Raw genomic sequence first — 20,773 nt, 5'->3', positions numbered from 1 at the left:
CGATCTAATTATTGTTTAATTGGGTAACAATGATTTATTACTAGATACCGATCATTGTTTATAATTTTATTGGAGAATAAATTATTGCCAATTAAATAATAGCCTATAGGGTCGCACAAATAGAGCACTTAATGGAATAGTTAATTTAAATTATGGATTTAAATTAATTGATGATTATTTGAATTTTATTATTAATTAAGTAGACTTAATTGAGATAATATAAATTCGAATTAAAAGGAGGTTTTTGCCCCAAATAATTAAGTATGACTTAGTTATTAATTAATAATAGAAATTCGTCTTTATTATTTAATCCAATACCTACTAGGGTTGGGCTTTGCTATTATGGGCCTTTTAATCAATTATTATAAATAGATAATTAGAGGTTAAAGAGGCTTGTACGTTTTTTAAGAAAACCCTAGCAGCAAAGAGAGGCAGAGGCAATTCAGATCGTCAAGAGGAGGCTAGTACATCCATTCTGTAGTGAAGTTCGTGAGACGTTCTTGAAGGTGCTCGTGTGGATACCATAGAGGTGTTTCTCCGAGAGGTAGACACAAAGCGTGATAGCTAGATCTCCGTTGAGTTCGTGAAAGTTAATCTCTTGAAAGGTATGATTCGTTATCTCCATAATCTGCCCATAATTATACATGGATCCTGTTTTTGGGTTTCGAATTTTGTTTTGTTTACGTTTATCCGCTGCTTTTATGCCTTCGGAACCCAACAATGGCATCAGAGCTACGTGTATAAGGGGCTGATTTGGTTACGTGTTTACTGTATTTTTACAAGTATGCATGTCTGATGAGTCTGCCATGATAACAGTTATGTTATATGAGTCTGCCATGATAACAATTATGTTATATGAATGATATGATGAATCTGTTAATGATCTATATAATGATACTAGTATGTTTAAGATCTGCCATAACTCATATGTATGCGATCTCTTAAAATATGTATACTGATACACGTTTTTGGTAACTGGGATATGGATCGTGTGTATACTGATACATGCTTCTGGAAATAGTATTCTGATACATGTTTTTCTAGTATCTGATACTTGATTTTGCAAAAATTTCTGCCATACGCTTAGGGTTTCGTTTTTAATTTGTGCTTATGACATACGCTTTACTTATTTATTATTCTTGATTGGATCATGATAAATGATAAATAGTATGTCATCTTTATATGTCTATCATGTTCTTTAATGGTTACTTGAGCATGGTGCATAGTTATGGCCTTAAGACCTTAGTTGTAATGGTTTATTCTTTGGTTTGTAATAAATACGACTTGCATGTCATTTTCTATTTGTAGTTGTTTTATCTCGAATGTAACTCGAGTTCTTTTGTAAGTTCATTAGTATAATTCTTAATGTAACATCCAAGAAGGACAAGGGAAAGAGGAGGCATCCTATGGAGGCCAAGGAGACAATGGAAGCAATAGAGAAGACATATGTAATAGTATTTTTACACCATAGATTGACCTTGATCTTTTCATTAGCCTGAAAAGATCACATAGGATTGGGCCATAACTATTGCACGTTTACTTTACGTACTTTTCATATGATGTATAAATAGTATGTGTAGAGTAGAAAATGCATGTTTTAATTAGATTAATGATGCATGTATGTATTAGATACATCACCCATGCCATGCCTTTAAACAAGATAAATCTGTAACGACTCAAGATTTAAAATTAACAAACGATCATGAGATTCTCGTGTTTATGAAACACGGAATAAAATACGAATTTTCTTTATTTCTGACGGGGCGATTTTGTCAACAACGGGTTCATAGAACTTGTAAGGCTGTGGGTTTTAAGCGAGACCGATGTGACTCCTCCACTACCTGGAAATCAAACCATTGACGAGTATTGATTTGAAGTATTTTATTCAAGGAAAAATTGGAAATCTCTTTATGATGGGATCATGATCGTTCTAAATTAAAATCCCTAAGTAAAAATATTAAGTTTTAATCAGATGCTTTCCAATGAATGAACACTCATTAAATCCTAGATCGATAAGGGGAAGGGCTGTCAGTGGCAGGGGACTCCTATCTATCATGGTGAATGCGACGAATATAAACGGTTTATTCGGAAGTTGTATCATTGGGTCTAACTTAACTGAGTCATCATAATAAGGTGATATAAACGGTTATATTCAACTATTATGAACTTAGAAGCTAGATTTGGTTAAAAATCTATTAGATAGATAAGATCAATTGTTGTTCACCAAATTATCCAAGAATTATTATGATATAATTGACAACTATTGTCTACCTAAATAATCATGTTTTAAGGATACCAGTGGTTGACTTAGAACATGACGAAATATGGATCTTGGCTCACTAGAAAGATTATGGGATATACTTTCCGAATTAATAGTTAGGGCTATTAATTTGATAAAAAAAATTCCTGACCATGTATAGCTTGATCCACCTGATCTTCTTGCTTGAAGTAAGTGGCAGTCTGGATAGTTTAGCTTTCAGCACTCTTGATACAAGAGCATTTGGTTTGGACATTAAGTTCCAGCATTGTTTACCCAAAAGTGCCAAGTTGAACCCATGCAAATCTCTGAACCTAGACCCCCCTTAGAACTTCGACATACTCATCTTGTTCCAAGCTAGCCAACAGATCGGTTTACTCGTAGTCGAACTAGATTTCCACCAGGTAAGCGTTCATAAGTCTTTCAATTCTTGGCACAAACCCTTATGAATAAGGAAACAGGACATGTATAGGCTGGAATCATCTGGCAACGTTACGTATCATAACCGCTTTTACTGCACGAGATAGAAGTTGGAACTCCAACTTTGAATTCTCTGAAAAACTTTATCCTTAGATACTTAAAAACCATTTCTTGGATCTACCAATCAATGAAGGCAATCCTAAGTACTTACTTTCTCCAATATCGTTGAACACTCCCAGAACCTGCTTTATTTCTTCTTGTTTATCTCTCCGCACGTTGACGCTAAAGAATACTGCAGATTTTTGAAAGTTAACTGCCTGTCCAGAAGCTGCCTCATAAGAATTCAACACCTCTTTAATTGCCTGCGATTCTGAAGATGTTGCTTTAAAAAATAAAAAGCTGTCATCCGCAAACAACAAATAAGTCACTGAAGGGGCTGAATTGCTGATGCAACACCCTGAAATAATGCCTCTAGTTGCAGCTGATTTCAAAGCTAGGGAAAGCCCTTCTACACACAATAAAATAGGTAGGGTGATATCGGGGTCGCGTTGACGAAGCCCCTTCCTGGCATGATTGGACCAACCATAGAACCTTGAAACGATATTGAAATATGAAACTGTCGTCACACACAGCATTATCCATTTAATCCATCTTTCAGAGAACCCCATCAAACGCATCCTGCTTCGCAAAAATCCCACCATCACTCTGTCGTAAGCCTTAGAAATATCAAGTTTTAGAGCTACCTCCCTTCTTGACCTCCATTCTTGCGTTTCATAAAATGCAGCAACTCGAAGGCTACTAGGACGTTGTCAGTAATATTTCTTTCTGGCACAAAGGCAGATTGCTCCTCTGAAATGATATCTGGTAATATTCTTTTCAGGCCTATTGGATAACACTTTAGCCATAACTTTGTAGAGAACATTACACAAAGCGATGGGCCTGAGGTCTTAATCTATCATATCATTATAATACCAATTTTGGTGTAGTCAACTTCACACTCTTCAAATTCAAATGTAATCATATCACAAACTTAATCATGAGTATGTATTTGATGATATCTCCTTTTTAATGTATAGACATATAATTTATAGTTTTTTTTACATATGTGTGTTTGTATTCAAATATCTCAAATATTACATGTATATTCATATGTTAAATAATGCTTTTCGTAAATAGTAGGTAATTGACAAAATCACTTTATTCTAACGGATGTTGAAGACAATGATGATAAAGAAGAAGATGGCTCACTTGTGAATAAGTTAATGATTTTAAAGATGAAAGACTTCAAATATCTTAAGCCCCCTACCACACTTTTAAATTATGTTGAATCCACTGATGTACCCTTCCCGTGTTTACCAATATGCAACTTAATGTCCATTGGATTGTTCTCTAAACTATAATCAGACAACACGACCTTTTCGAACAGATTTATGGCATACCCAATAGTGTGATAATATTATAAGGTCACTCATATAAAATAATATAATGATTTGCTATTGAAATTTCATAATAGTTGAAAGACTCGTACATGTAACAAGGAGATCATCTACCTACACTCCAATTATGAAGGTTTTAGTTCTCTCCATTTTTGTATATACCGCATACTCGTATGGATATTTAGTGAAAGCCCCAATTTTTTGATGTACTTACTGAAAAGAGCATACTAGGCTGGTGGATCCTGATGAAATCTGTACAAAGCTTTTATCAACCTATACACCATTTTTCTTTGCAAATCTCTCAAGTTGGGTTACGTAAATTGTATCATGCAATTCTCCGTTCTGGAAATGCGAACTCAACATTCAATGATGAACCTACCACCCATTTTTTCGTGCATTCTAGTAACATTCTCACAGTCTCAAGCCTTGTCAGTGGTGGAAGTACCTCATCATAATCCACACCTTGCTTTTCTACGTAACACTTCATGATTAACCTAGCATTGTGCTTAATTTCCCTATTTATGTCCCTCTTACGCCTAAAACCCCACTTCAAATGCACAGTTTTTCCCATGTGGCAATTCGACTATGGCCCGTGTGTTAGTTTTTTCAATGGTTTCAATCTCGTTGTTCATGGATTGTTCCCATGTTTTTCTCATTTTCAGCTTCCAACGCGTCCGTTTCATTATAAATATCACTCAGTACACGAATATTCTGAGGTTCACTATTGCTACTATTTGATGACTTACTCTGTGCATAATTTTGTGCGCTACTTTCCCTGTCTCATATTTCTCTGTTCGGATTGTATGGCTCCCTGTATTCATGCTAGAAGTTGTTGGTTCCTCCTCGCTTTGATAGCCACCTTGTTCAGCACCTTCATTCGACCGATTTTCCTACCAAAATAAATGAATCATGTGATCCAGAATTCTATGATTCCTGTTCAACAACTCATAGCCGTGGCCTTTTTTCTTCAAATATAATGTCATGTATAGAGCCAAAATTTGGATTATAGGAGCGATACACTTTAGTTCTGTCCTCTCTCCCGATATTAACCACACCAACTTACGGCAATCACTGAGTTTGCTTGTATGCATACTAGGCAGTTTCATTTGGGCCACACAATATTTCACAATAATTTAAGAATTCTTTCGAGTTAAATTATCCACCCCTGTCCATATGAAACACTTCAATTTTTCTTTTGATTTTTTTTCAACCAAGATTCTAAACTTTTTGAATGCATTGAAGGCCTCAATTTTTCCTTTCAACTTTAAAATCAACACTAAATAAGTAAAGTCATCAACTAAGAGTAAAAAATACATGTTGGCCGCTGTTGTCTATGGTGAAATACGTCTGGAAATATCACCATGAATTAATCCCAACACCTCCAACACCCTCTTAGCTCGATAATCAATATTCTTTGGAATAGAATTTCTGATTTTCTTTGACATTAAACAACTTTCATATAAAGTCTTCAGTTAAAAGAAAATAGGTATGTCGTATGCCATTATGTTGATATTAATTTTATCACTTGAAAGTTAACATGGCCAAACCTTGAGTGCCACACCCAAGTTAATTATTCCCTATTAACTAGTAGACATGAAGGTTTCAAAGTTTCTAGGACAATCTTTTATAGTCTATTTTTAGAGCGTCTACCTTTCATGACTAAGCATTTTTTACTGTCATACACCCACAAATAAAGCCCTCTAAGTGTGACATCATTCTTTTCCCAGCTAGTTGACCCAAAGATATGATATTGCTGCACAAGTTCACGAATATATTAGACCTTATGGATATTCAATTATTCTCCTTTTTTGCATCTAAAACCAACTTTACCCTTACCCTTCATAGCGACGCCGAACCTGATTTTCCAGTCACGCTTTCATCTAAACTCTTGAACTTAGACTTGGTACCAGTCGTGTGATTTGATGCTCCATTACCTAAATACAATACTTTTGACTCTCAATTCTTGTTATCATTCTCATTTAATCAACGAGGTTGTACTTCATTCTCATTCATTTAATAATCTTGGTTGTATTTCGTACTCATTCACATAAATATTGCCTTTGCTTATTTTCTACACTCAACCACTAAGTGAGTTTTGAAGATAGTGTGTTTATGTGCATGTTTTATCATTTCTCTTAAAACACTTTATCTCTACAAATTAGATTGCTTTCTTCACCATATCCATTATATTTCAAAAAATATGAAATATCCTAAAACACATTCACCCCCACTATGTTTTATTAATTACCTAATAGATTGGATCGATAAAAAATATTTTTAAAAAATTAAAAACACTAGTTCAGGACTAAACACTAGTTACGTGTACTAGTCAAACTGATGCTTGAGTTTTAAAATGGCAAACCAAATAAAATTATTTTGATCTAAAATTTTGGTTATATCACTAATATGTATATCTATCGACTTCCATAAGGTTGGATCGATGAAAAATATTTTAAAAAAAATCAAAACACCAATTTAGGACCAAACACTATGTGTTAGTCAAACTAATATTTGACTTTTAAAATGGCAAACCAAATCAAATTATTTTGATATGAAATTTTGGTTATATCACTAATATGTATATCTATCAACATCCATACGGTTTGATCGATGAAAAATATTTAAAAAAAATTGAAACACCAATGCAGGACCAAACACTATGTAGTTGTGTTATGTTTGACTGTTGAAAATGGAAAACCAAATTTGTTTTAATCTGAATTTTCGTTATATCACTAATATATATATCTATTGAAATCCATACAGTTGGATTGATGAAAAATATTTTTAAAAAAATCAAAACACCAATTCAGGACTAAACACTAGTTAGCTGTACTAGTCAAACCGATACATGAATGTTGAAATGTCAAACCATAGAAAATTATTTTGATCTGAAACTGATGTTTGACTTTTCAAATGGAAAATCAAATAAAATTATTTTGACCTAAAACTTTGGTTATATCACTAATATATATATATATATATATGTTGACATTTATACTGTTGGATTGATGAAGAATATTTTTTAAAAACTAAAACAACCAATTTAGGACTTAACACTAGTTAGATGTACTAGCTAGTCAAACTGTTGTTTGACTTTTCAAAACCAAATAAAATTATTTTGATTTAAAACTTTGATTATGATTTGATTTTCTGATTCATATTTAATTATTATATGAATCCAACCGTACAGATATAACAATTTTCAAAAAGTAAAGGATTCTCGGGAAAAATCAACTAATTTAAATAAGTAAATCTTAGTTAGTTTTACAAAATGGATTTAGGGGTTTGTAACCCTATAATGTTTCTTCTATTTTCTTGATTACTTTTAACCAATAAGATATAATTAAACTTAATAGTAAATTCCACTGCACACTAATACTGGTGGGATTTATGATAAATAATAAAAATCATGATTCTATGTTCTTTTTAAAATAATGGTTAAAATAAGTTTTTGTAAAATTCAAATTCTTGTAAAAAAATCATAATATTAAAATAATTTACCAAAAGTTAGATATCATGGAAATAATTTAAAAAATTTAAATTGGAAAGCACTTAATTAAATTATGGCCCGAACCATTAAAAAACCTAGTTAATTACCATTTTCTATACAAGACCATCACAAACAAAAGCAAAAAGCGGTGGCCGCCTGCATCTATATCCACTCACATCTCCGAACCCCCTCACTGTCTCTCAATAACATGAAGTCCTGAACTCAAAACAAACCAAAAATATGTCACTACAGCGAGTCGACCCACATTTCTCTCTCTCCTCATACTTGGACCCCCCTGCCTCCACCATCTTCTCCCCTGCTCACCTCACTTTAATAGTCCTCATCCTGTTACATAAATTTATTTCAATTCTTCTCCGAACTCTCGGTCTCTCCGACTTTTTCTGACCCGAAGTCTCTCGGTCGACCCGACACAACTCCTCCACCATCGACGGAGATCGGAGTTCTCGGCGCGTTGGAGACGTTGTTACACGCGCTAAGGTCGGAGAGTTAGCGAACTCGAAATGACTTGGCGTTGGCGCTTTACAATCTCTCATTGATAAAGAGTAACCAAGTTAAAATGATTAAACTCAGAGTAGTTACAATTCTGTTAAGTTTGTTAGAGAATGATGATGTGGCGGTGTGAGTATTACCCGTGTTGTGTAATATGGCCAGGTGTGTGGAGGGAAAGTCAATTATGTTGCATCACAATATGGCGATGAGTTTGGAGATGATGTTGAGGAGAGTTGACTCTGAGTCGACTCGGGATAATTGTTTGGCGGCTTTGTAATATGAGATTTAGTGGTTTAACTTTAGAGTGTGGGGATGGGGAGGTTTTGAGTAGATTTTGAGTGAGGTTTTTGATAAAAAGGTATGTCAACTCGATTGGGAGAGAAAAGGTGAGGATGATGTTGAATGTTTTGAGAGGAAGCTAAGCAGGAGGTGGATTAAAGCTTGATTGTGTCTGCGTGTGTATATTCAAATTCACATATGCCCGAAATATTGGGTTGCCAAAATATGCCCGGAACCTTGGGAAAAGGAAATTTTCCGGTTTCCGATGAGATTTTTTTAAACATTTTTTATTGAATTCAACCAAAAGCAGTCGAATTTAAAATTGTATTTTAGACCATATAAGGTCGAATTTAATTTTTGGGCAGGCCTTTTAAATTTTCCAGAAAATTCAAATTTTTGTGCGGGATTTTCAAATTTTAATTGAAAATATAAATTCGACCGCCTTTAGTCAAATTTGGCCGGTCGAATTTAAGCGGTTGTATTTATCCAGTCTTAATTAGTCGGTCGAATTTAGTTAAATACGGTCGAACTTCTAAATTCGACTGATTTTTTTGGTGAAATTTAGCCTTTTTTCTTCTAGTGTGATGAGTATACAAAATATACTGAAAATATCTATTTTTCACAATATCATAGTGGTGAACTACGTGAAGAAGTGAGCGTTATTTCACCCCAGGTTTTTTATTCACAAAAAATAAAAGATAAAAGGGCCGAAATAAAAAAATTTACGAAATAGGAGGATGAGATGCTTATTTCGGCATTCCAAAATTTATCATCCGACCCTATCACTCGAGTTCATCAAACTAATGGAAGCTATTGGGAAAGAGTATATGACAATTTTATTATGCATGAAGATGTTCAATCTGACTGTACTTAGAACTCATTGTCTGTTATTGAACTTGAGATTAATAAATTTCATGTATTTTATAACCAAGTAGGTGCACCAAGTGGCTGATCCGAAAGTGATAAGGTAATTTATAGTCTTTATTTAGTTTATTATAAACAAGTTTAATGTAATTTTATGGTTGATTTACTTCTTGTAATAACTAAAACAGATCAACCGTGCAAAAGATATGTACAAAACCTTGTACAAAACTAATATTTCGTTAGAGTATTGCTAGAATGTTTAGAGAAACCGAAATGGAATGTAAGTTTTGCTACAAAAAATCCAAAAAAATCAAAGGGATAGTACTACAACTTCTTCTCCATGTACTCCTGAATGCGTGGTGTGGGAGAACGAACTTTAAAAACTAGTGGGGAGGAAAGCTGCAAGAGAGATGGAGAAAAAAAGGAAAAGACCAGAAAATAAAATTGATGATGGTGGAGCTGCCATTTTAGAACAAATGAGAGTTGATTAATTTGAATCTAAAAAAGAAAAGAACAAACATTTTCACCATGTTGTGAATCATTATCCATATGTCCTCTACCGCCCGAAGTACAATTTTTGTACTAAATTAAAAAATAACCTTTAATCTTTTACTTGATTGGTTGACTTTAAATTTTTAATATATATTGCTCTCTATCTCTCTCTCTTGATATATATACATATATATATATCACAGTTTACCAATTAATTTTAATAATTAGAATAAAACAAAAAAGACGTCAATAATAACAACAACTAAAAAGAAAAAAAGAACTTAAAAATAATATTATCAGTTTGAGTATTGTTAGAAGTATCAAATTGTATACCAAAATTTGGTTCCAAATTACAGGACATGGTGACTGAGATGATATTATTGGTGGAATTTGTGTGAATGTAGGGGGTCTGCTATTATTAATTGATTTATAGCATGACATGTGACAGTTGAAATCTAGTTTGGTTACCAATTTGGTACCTCTATTCTAATTACTTAATTACAAATTGTCACTTATAGTGCTTAACACTTGTGCAATTTTACATTTTTGGATTTTTTTTTTTACATTTTTAAGTTTTCAAATTAGTATCGTTTCAACAACATGACAAACTATTACACATAATAATCATTTACGACATTTAAGTGCTTCAAATCACAACCACATACTATCATCTTAAAAAACAAATGATTATTATATTTTTATATTTTATAAGTTCTCAGCCATGGTGAGGGGTATAATGATTCCATTAGGATATAACAACCCGTGAGTGGTCTGTGTTAGTTGCAACAGCTAGGTGGTATAACAACACTACCGCAACTCGCACATGTAGATCTTTCAAACTCCAAATGAGTAGGATGAGTTTGGTGGTTCTTGTATTACACTTGAAAATGTAATGTCATGAGCTCGTCACAAACATCTAACAATTAATATCATAACCCTTAGAACTAATAATTTTCTGATTGTGATAAACAGTTAAGATAGACATGGGATATCGAAGGAGGTCACCCCTTAACGTTTTAAGATTCTTTTAGATGAAAAATTGTAGTTAATAAATTTAACTTGCCAGAACTGTTAACCCATATTATTTCCTTGATTCCTATTGCAAAAATTTAGTTTGTAGATGACTAACACCAACTTTATCTTAAGATAATCTTTTCAAACAAGTTGTCAAGTCCATTCTGAAAAAAACAATTACGCTAGAATCTTTCGATCTTTACTGTTGATAGTAGTTTCAAATATATTCAACATCATATTACCAATGATGCTTAATTATATTAAAGAACTTTTTTCATTGTTGAGATGCAGACTTCTATATTGCAACTAAGAGGTAAATGAACCGAGCTGTTCGTGAACAGTTCAAGCACGGCTCTTTAAATTAAAGCTCGATTCGGCGGGGCTCGTTAAGAGCTCGAGCTCGAACTTGAACACATAAAATGTTCTTTAAGCTTAATGAGCTTGAGCTAAACTCTAGCATGTTTGAATCGAGCTCAGCTTGAGATCGATACAAAATTAGTAAATCGGTTTGAAATTAAATAACTCGTGTTCGGCTCGTTAGAGCTCAAAAAAAACGTATAATATTTTTTCTATTTTAATGCTATATATTTAAACTGCCACTTCTTTATTTAAGAAGCCATTTTAAAATAAAAATCTACAATAGAACACAGCAAAATTGAACATTACAACATAAATCAAATTTGTGCATCGTGAGAGATACAGAAAGAGGATAAAGGATTATGGAGAACTAAGAGATGATAGAAGATTGAGTCGAGATATGAACCTTAACTACAGCTTTAGCTTCAATGTGTTTTAGTTTTACATATTTAGGGATTAGGTTAGATTAAATCAATTTACTTTAGGTGGGGCTGGGCCTAGTTTTTTTTTATATTGATAGTTATACTTTAGTCTTTATTTGTTAATTTAGCCTATTAGTTTGCTTAAATATTTAATATGAAAATAGTAATGTTAGCGAGCTGCTCGATTTGTACACTAGTATGACTAGACTCGCTAATATTCGATAAGTTCAAGTTCGACTCAGTTTACTAACGAGCTCGAGATCGAACATAAATTTTGTTCGATCAAGATGCTCGGCTCGGCTCGTTAAGAAAAAAGGTTAAACTCGGCTCATTTTCGTCGAAACTCGGCTCGACTCGGTTCGTTTATATCCCTACTCTTATGTACCAATTCTTCGGTCTTGATAGATTCATTTATATATATAATATTATTTGATGTCTATAATGAAATTATACACCTAGGGGGGGTTGAATAGGTGTTATTTCTAACTAATATCGATTTGAAAGTATTATCGAATATTTATCAAACTGTCAGAAAACCTCTTGTTATATTCCAATATCTGTTGTCAGCAAGCTGACACCCGATATACAATGCAGAAATTAAATAACAGCAAGTAAATAACACAACACAGAGAGTTTTAGCCAGGATCGACCCCTATATCTAATGTTTTACATCCTGGTCCCTTACCAACTTGGTAAGAGAATATATTATTAATCACTTAAATGATAGGATTATAAGATTCAATAATATATTTCCCTTTATCCCTTATTCCTGATAGCAGCATGCTGATAACACCTGTTCCCTTGAGTGGATTGTCCTTAAAGCCCTATACCAAACCTGCATAGCCTTCTCTAGCAATCTAACTCCTCGAAGCCTTGTTATCTAAACTCAACTACTCAATAACAAATTTTTACATCTTGAACGATACAATGAAAACTATAAAAGAAAATTTGAACTCGATGAATATAAATTGCGTAAATAAATTTGAGCTCAGAATAAGAATATTCAATGAATACAAGTTGTATTTTCTCACATGGCATGGTGTATACTTCGTGGATCAGCCTCAAAAAAAGTATACCCCAGTGTGTTTATGGACTAAGTTAAATTTCAAATCAATTCAACAATACTCCCAATCTTGACCAAGTCTCACAACTAGTTTAAACTAAAGATAAAAGATATATAGACAAAGATTTTAAAAACGTATATCTTTAGTTTAAATTCAAATACCAATCGAACAAGAAAGTTATTAAGATAAAAAATTTATTTACAACTTTCTAGAAAATAGCAAATGGGTTTAATAAAAAAGTTTGATGAAACAAAGAGCTCTAATATAAATAAACATGTCAAATATACCATAGAGTCCTTACAAAAACTCTTTCCTATCTATATTCTCAAAAATCGTAATTTCAGTTTATCCAGAATAACTTCAAGCTGTAACTCTAGGCTCGCTGATAACCCTATCAAAATATTGTTAGCTTGCTGATATAATAACTATATTATAATATTTGACTTCTGTGAAATAGTATTAGTAACAATTATAGATACATTATAATCAGCTTGCTATTAAGATAACATATCAAGCTATAAGTATATGATAGTCCCCCTGAATCATATATCACGTGGTCATAAGATAAATATATAAAGCAATTATAACATCATCATATTAAATTAAACCGCATTCAAGTTATTCAAACCAAAATAAACCAGATTAATTCCACAAATGAGATAGAGAAGCATAGGGTCTCTCCTCGAAAGAAACTAAATGAGATAGAGAAGAACAGAAATTTGTAAGAAATTATATGGCTTCAATAACAATGGATGGATATTATTAGTCACCAATATTGCGTATCAGTTTTATCATTGATCTATCATAGTTATGCTTTGAAGCAACTACCACAAAATATTTGGTCAAATAAAGTTTGGATTTATTTATCTTCATTCTAATACAAGGTTGAAAATTTAAATCTATTAATCAGGCTCAATAATGTTACTAGATAGTTTCAGATAAAAGCATGTTAAGACACAAAGTGAGACAAGAAAAACACTGACATTAATTCAAAATCCTGACAAATAATCTATAGTAGCAGAACATTAGACGAATAGAACATTAATTTTGAAAGTTAATAAACATGAATTAATCACTTTGATTAGCCAGGGATAGAAAACAAAAGTGATTTACAGCTTTACTCATTGATTGTGCTATTTTCATATCTATTAGTTACCTAAACAAAAAGGTAAAGAGAAGCCCAAAGCAGTAATATAAACTTCACTTTCTCTCTATTTAAGATAATTAAGTAGTTGAGAGTACAAAGCATAAGATTTTGGTTATATAGTGTCCTGTAACATGTGTTTTATATAATATTAGTCACGTAGCTCAGTGTAGATGCAGTGTCTGTAAAATAAATTCCTAAATATCAGAGGTGAGAAACCTAGAGAGTTGAGGACTCAGAATTCAAATTCTAGGAATAAAATAGAGATAGATTAGTTGAACTGGTCCATTACATACATGTCATTTATGTAAATTACATTGTAACTTGAGGGTTTTTAGTACAAACAAAGAAAAAACTAAGAATTCTTAGTTGGTAAATACATTCAATACAAAGATTGTCAAATCAATTTCAATAAAAACCCCAAAATTAAAACCTAAAAAATTTTCATTTCTAATTTAATATAAATAAATTGAGTAGAGTGCTCAATTCGATTTGAATGAAAACTCACAAATTGATTTGCTACGAAGACCCAAAAGCCCAAGTCGATTTGCTAAGATAAGACCCAGCAACTAAGCCAATCAGTTCCATGGATTTTCTGCATTAGAGAAAATAAAAAAAATTAAATAGCTCTTCTGCCTTTTCTAGAATAGATCGATCTGAAAGATTATGTAGAAGAGATTGAAGGGATCCGAGAACCATTGTCATAGATGGGAGATGGCCAAAGGGGGAGGAAGTTGCTCGTGAACAGGTGGAGAGAGATACAATATCAATTACACTTGCACGCTAATAGACGTTTTTTAGCTTGAGCTTTGTAACGTGGGTTAAGCAGGGTACATAATAGGTACACAAGTATAAATAATTAAAAAGTGAATAATGATAAGATATATATAGGGGTATTTCATTAGAATTTAGTTTATTATTTTATAATAAGTGATAAAAAAAAGTAATGCTAAAAAATTTAAAATATAATTGAATCATTAAATTGATCAAGTAATAAACGAAATTTACGTGTAACATATTTTTATGTAAAAATCTATAATATGGTTTATGAAGAGTTAAGTTCTATATTTAATATTTATATAATGTTTAGGACTTTTTTAAAAAAAATTCAAGTTGAAAAAGATTTTTAAAAAAATAATATCAATTTTTAAAAAATTTACAAATATATATATATACTTTTTAATTATTTGCATAATTATGATTTTACAAATATTTTTTTTCAAAAAGATGACTTTTTTGCAACTTGATGCAATTATATGTAATCTCCACGGGTTTTTGCGTTTGACTAGATTGCCAAAAAACTCGATACAACTATTTGCATATTTGGTTGATTTTCGTTGCATAGTATTTTTGTAAATATTTGTAAAAAAATAGTAAAATTGTAAAAAAAAATCGTATTTTTGGTAATTTCTCTAATTTTTAATCTACTTACAAAAGTTCAAGTTTTTCAAATTAAGAAAAAAATAAAATTTGTGTAAGAAACATTTTTTTCATGTTTGTTTCAACATTTAAAAAATTATAATTCTGAAATATGATTCTAAATTTATAAGAAATAAACATACTTTCCTATATTTATTGTCAAAATTATAAAATCTACTACAAATTATTTATTATAAGATAAAAATACTTAAATAAAATAATGTGATGATCATTTTTGTAGGAACTTAAGATGACTTTGAAAATGAAATAAAAAAAATACAAAAACTTAATAAATTTATTTTAACCAAATATTGAAAAAGATAGGTTTTTACCGATTTTTTGTAAATCCAAAATTTCATTATTAAATTTAGAAGAAGTATGTCAGGAGGAGAGATGATTGTGTTAGCAACCGGCCCAGTTCACATTTGTGCGTCGGCGACATAGGGAACCAACGCTTATGACACTACACCATAAATGGCCTACAGCAACACCAAGAAAATGTTACAACAGGCCCAAAAAAGTGTTACCACAGCCAGAAAAAGGCCTAAGGTAACATAAAAATTAAGTTGCTTTTTTTCGAGTTACCTTTGGCCCCTAAGGTAACATTACTTTTGCCCTGGTGTAACATTCACTTTTGTGTTACAATAGCCGTCAAAGGTAACATTAATCTATGTCTATAGTATCACAATATGTATGTTACCTTTGAACTCATAATTTTCAAAAAAAATGGGGCCCACCAATGGGGCCCACCAGTAGTGACGTGGCATGTAGGTTCCACAGTGGTGACATGGCATGTGGGTCCCACAGTGCTAGCATCAAATTTGTACCTGGGGTAACACTTTGAACAACCTACTCTAATACTTTATGAAGCTACTATAACAATTTACCAGGAAGAAAAATGAAAAACTAATATTATAAAGTGTAAAATCGACTGCAAAATTTGAAAATATATTACATTAATCTAATACATTCCAAATTTCATAACCTCAACTATATTCATAACCAGTTTACAATCTACATAAATCACAATAAATTTAACCAATACAACCAACTAATCTACATCCCAAAACTTAATCCACTTCCTGCTAGTAGCTGCCGAGAACTTGACACGTATGGATTCATCAACAAATATATAGTTGTTACAGCTGAAATGAGAAAGAAACAAAGGTTAGGTCATACAATACCCTATATATATACCCCATGCAAAAGTATTGTACTTCTATATTCTATAACAACTACTATTTTACATACATGATGCATATACATACAACAATGCCTGCAAACTCAATGATGCCAATGTATCTCTCCATCTAGCTAGCATTTTTTGCTGCATCAACATGAACAACACGCACACTCAGAATTTTATGTTTGGCCATTAACTGGACATCTTCAGCAACACTAGTGCCATAATTGATCAGGTTTAAGGTTGCTATATATAAGTATACATTAAATAATGCATACTATGCATATTAAATTTGAGGCCAAACTTCTGGACTTAAACACATATATATAAGTAAAATTTGAACATTTTATCACTATACCAGTTCACTTACAAGGTATTGAAATAGACCGCAACAAGTCTACCATTATTATTTAGTTTGGAAAAAATATACATATTTATACCAGTTGAAGTTGTAATTACAGTCTAGAAGTGTACAAGAATAACCATAAGTATCGCAAATATATATATCAACGGGGGCTAACAAGAAAAAGGACATGATGGTCATGTAAAACACGGAACCACAGAAAACCTACCGTGCAAGGAGGTTTTCCCCTATTAGGCATCAGTTTGTAATTCATGTGCAATTGTGTCATTGGCAGGAAGCACTAACGGGAAAACGGAAGTTAAAACTTAAATTACATTTATTGAGCCCCATTGGTAGAACTGTAAAAGTAAGCTTACTCTTTTGACTCTCTATCAAAATGAATTACTTTAATAATGAACCAATCATCTTTATCTGCATCCTCTAGCCTGACCCTAGTTGCTACCTGAAACAATATACTTAACTACTTCAAACAGAAATAAAATTTGGATTTCGGCTAAAGATTGTAGTAATAGTCTCTGTGTTGTAAAGTAAACAAACCATACAATAATAGTGATACAGTACACTGTGTGATATTTACAGACATATCTGCGCTAGATTACACAAGGCAATGCATACCTGTTCACCCTTTAAACATGCAAGGGCATCCAGGTGGTTCCGCATCGAAGGGGAAACTCTTGATATATCTTAATCTCCCTTTATTCTTTTCTTTTTTTGCTCGTTACCTTCTGCAGTAGAACTAGACCCAAAAAACTTTATACAATCAAAACTCTTTAATAATATACACCAGAAACATAATCAGCCTCACATGATATATCTTTATTTAAAACAAGTACTTAAACAAGAAATTTAAGAAGAATAGAAGGGTTTAACATTTCATGTTCTTTACAGTTTATGTTTACAAGTAACTAGGACAGACAACAGTTTATAAAAGAAAATAGCTATAAGTAGATTTTTTTTTTAAAAAAGGAATATGCTGATCACAAACATCTTACCACCAAACCAAGCAGCCATCCTCATATATACACATATATTATTAGTCTACAAGACAACATCCAATTAATAACATTCTATAACTTATATAACCCATCTACTCTTCTTCGTTGTTGCCCTGGAGGTTCAGAGGGTAGCAGAGTATCCATCAGATAGCCATGTTGAAATAATAACAAAAATGAATTATTCTCTATTTGTTATATCTATAGATTAATTAAACCTGCATCTGCTATCTCGTAAGATTCATAACATACACATTCTACCAACTCTAAGTTTACATCACCTTTCAGTTATTAAATTTTTTTGATAGAGCTGGACAAAATCAGGCTAATGGACAATTACAGTTTCAATCTATGGTCTATCAAATTAATCAGAGCATCTCCCATGGTTGGCACCCTTCAGGATGCCAACTTTGGTGGCAAACAATCAAATACAATAATATTTCATTGCAAAAGAAAACTTGTAACTTACAATCCACAGAAGTTACGTGTGACGTTGAGCTTGGAATCTCTTCATGTTGTGTATGCACAACTGCAAGCCTGTCACCGAGAATTAACGCATAGTTCCCTATATGACTGTTGTACTCATTAATTCGTGGTGCAGAGTCGCCGACCACGTAAGTATGGCCAAAATCATAGTAGGATATAATCAGAGTTAAGAAGTTTAAGTAATATTCATTAATCATGGAAGAAGTATTAACTACACATATATAGCTGAAGAAAAGGTTGGATCACAACAAATTTAATCCTTAGATATCTGTTTCTGGAGAAATTACCAACACTTTAGGAAATAACTAGAAATTTGTAGCTCTAAATGTGCAGAATGAACTCATGTATGCAGTGTCCTTCTCCTTGAATTTCTCAGTAAGTCCCTGCAAGAGATACTGATTAATCAGACACATGCCAATATCTTAGTCCAATATTTACGGACAATACAATGTCAATCTTAGTTTTCACACTCCAAGTCGCAACAGGTGTTATACCAAAAATATATTAGTCAAAGTCTGGAGTCTACAGGTAATTCAATAATTCCCTACGAACTCAACAATTACTGTCTATAGCTAACTAACCACAATATACACAGTGCGGAAAAAATAAAATTCAGAAAACCATAATGTTTAAAAAGAAGCTATACCTTCACAGTGAGGCAGCACCTGTAATCAAAACAACCAAAAAACAAAAGAGGAAACAAAATAAAATGTTAGAAAGTTAGATTTAGTTCGAAGAAACTCTAACTTTTATAAAAGTAGAGCAAGAACTGGTGATATCGATTCATACTCGATGAAGTTGTCATATTCAATAGCCTTGTTCCTTCCACTAGTCTTGTCAAACTTGGAGACCAGCAAGTCCAGAGGTGACACCACAAATCCAAGGCTCACCAGCGCCTCTCTCAGCTCAGAAGCATCAATTTTACCACTAATATCCCCATCATTCTTCTCAAAGATCTCCTAAACACATGAATACAAGTCACATCCATTACATTCACCAAATCACATATCTAGTATACCTAAATTCAACAATTCTAGTACAAATATTAAACACTCACCCTCCATCTCTGGAGACTGTAATACACAGATGTGAACTCCTTAGGCCCTGTTTTCATCAATTACGTAAATTTAGCACACAACTCAAATCAAATAAAATAAAAAAGTACTTCAATTCAGGCATTCAATTGTCTAAATTCACTCCTCTAATATAATCGTATATAGGGATACACAACAGGAATTCATAAGAAGATCATAAGAAACTAAACAAAAGACCAAATAATACTTACTCCTAATGCAAAAGATGAGAGTGGTGAACTTCTGAAGGTGACGGTTCCATCAAGATGGTGGTCAAAATATAGATCTGACCAGAACATAAAATATAAAGACATCGTTTCAATAAATATAGTGTGGAAGGTAGACATGCCGGTGCACAAACATTCCGTGAATATATTATGATAAGAAAATCAAAAAAACATACAATAACAACAACAACAAAATCAGAGAGAGGGAGAAAGAGGTAATATATACATATACAAAAAATGAGAGAGAGATTTAGTACCCTAATTCCAATTAAAAACCCCCAATTCCAATTCCAATTAAAAGGATAACCGCATGATTTAAACCCCAATTCCAATTAAAACCCCTTATTCCAATTAAAAACCCTAGCTCGAATTAAGCTAATCTAGTTCAATTGAAAGCTGAGAGAGAGAGAGAGAGAGAGAGAGAGAGAGAGAGCGACTGAGAGATGGGCTGAGAGAGTTGTTTTGTGATTGAAAATTTGAACTTTGTCTGAATACCCGGGTTTTCCAAAATACTGCCGCTTCTACGAAAACTTTGAAAGCCTGCCTGCTTGAGCCCAACGAGAGTCCAAAAAACTGCCCTTATTTTCACTTATTAGTTTTTAATAAACTTTAATGTTTAAATAGTGTTCAAATTTTTATTAATAAAAAATTATCAGTTACTAATTAGTAAAGTTTACATAATTAATAATAATAAAAATATTTTATCAATCTTTGCTAATATTAATATTATTGCTTAATTATATTATCAATAATGATTAATTTTCAAGTCAAATAATTATATATATTTAGTTATTTGTAAAATATTACTTTTTTATCCATTAACACCCTATTGTAACATAAGTTTCCACATGTTACCATATGTAACACTTTGAAGCTATAGTAACATGTTACAAAAGCTATGGTAACATCAAAAATACTACGTTGCGGTAGGTTAAGATGAGCATACCTAATGTAACATAATTTTGTAACACCCATGATTAAACCATTGCGATAGGCCATTTATGGTGTAGTGTGAATTTGTTTTGGCATCACTGTTTCAATCAACCGACGCTTATCTTAATTTTAGGCGTTGGCTGTTTATAAACCGACACATTTGTATATTTTAAACGTCGGTTATTCATGCAACCGACGCAATAAGTCTACTCATGGGCACAATAGCGTCGCCTAAACTAGCAACCGACGCTTAAATGTGTATAAGCGATGGTTTTCTCTAAAACTGACGCAAAAGGTGCGAAATATTATGCAAAAATTGTGCAGGATTTAAGTAAAGCACGACAATG

The sequence above is a fragment of the Apium graveolens genome, unplaced genomic scaffold (assembly GCF_009905375.1).
Source record: "Apium graveolens cultivar Ventura unplaced genomic scaffold, ASM990537v1 ctg1343, whole genome shotgun sequence".
NCBI classification, from domain to species: domain Eukaryota; kingdom Viridiplantae; phylum Streptophyta; class Magnoliopsida; order Apiales; family Apiaceae; genus Apium; species Apium graveolens.
This window is presented reverse-complemented; position numbering follows the sequence as displayed.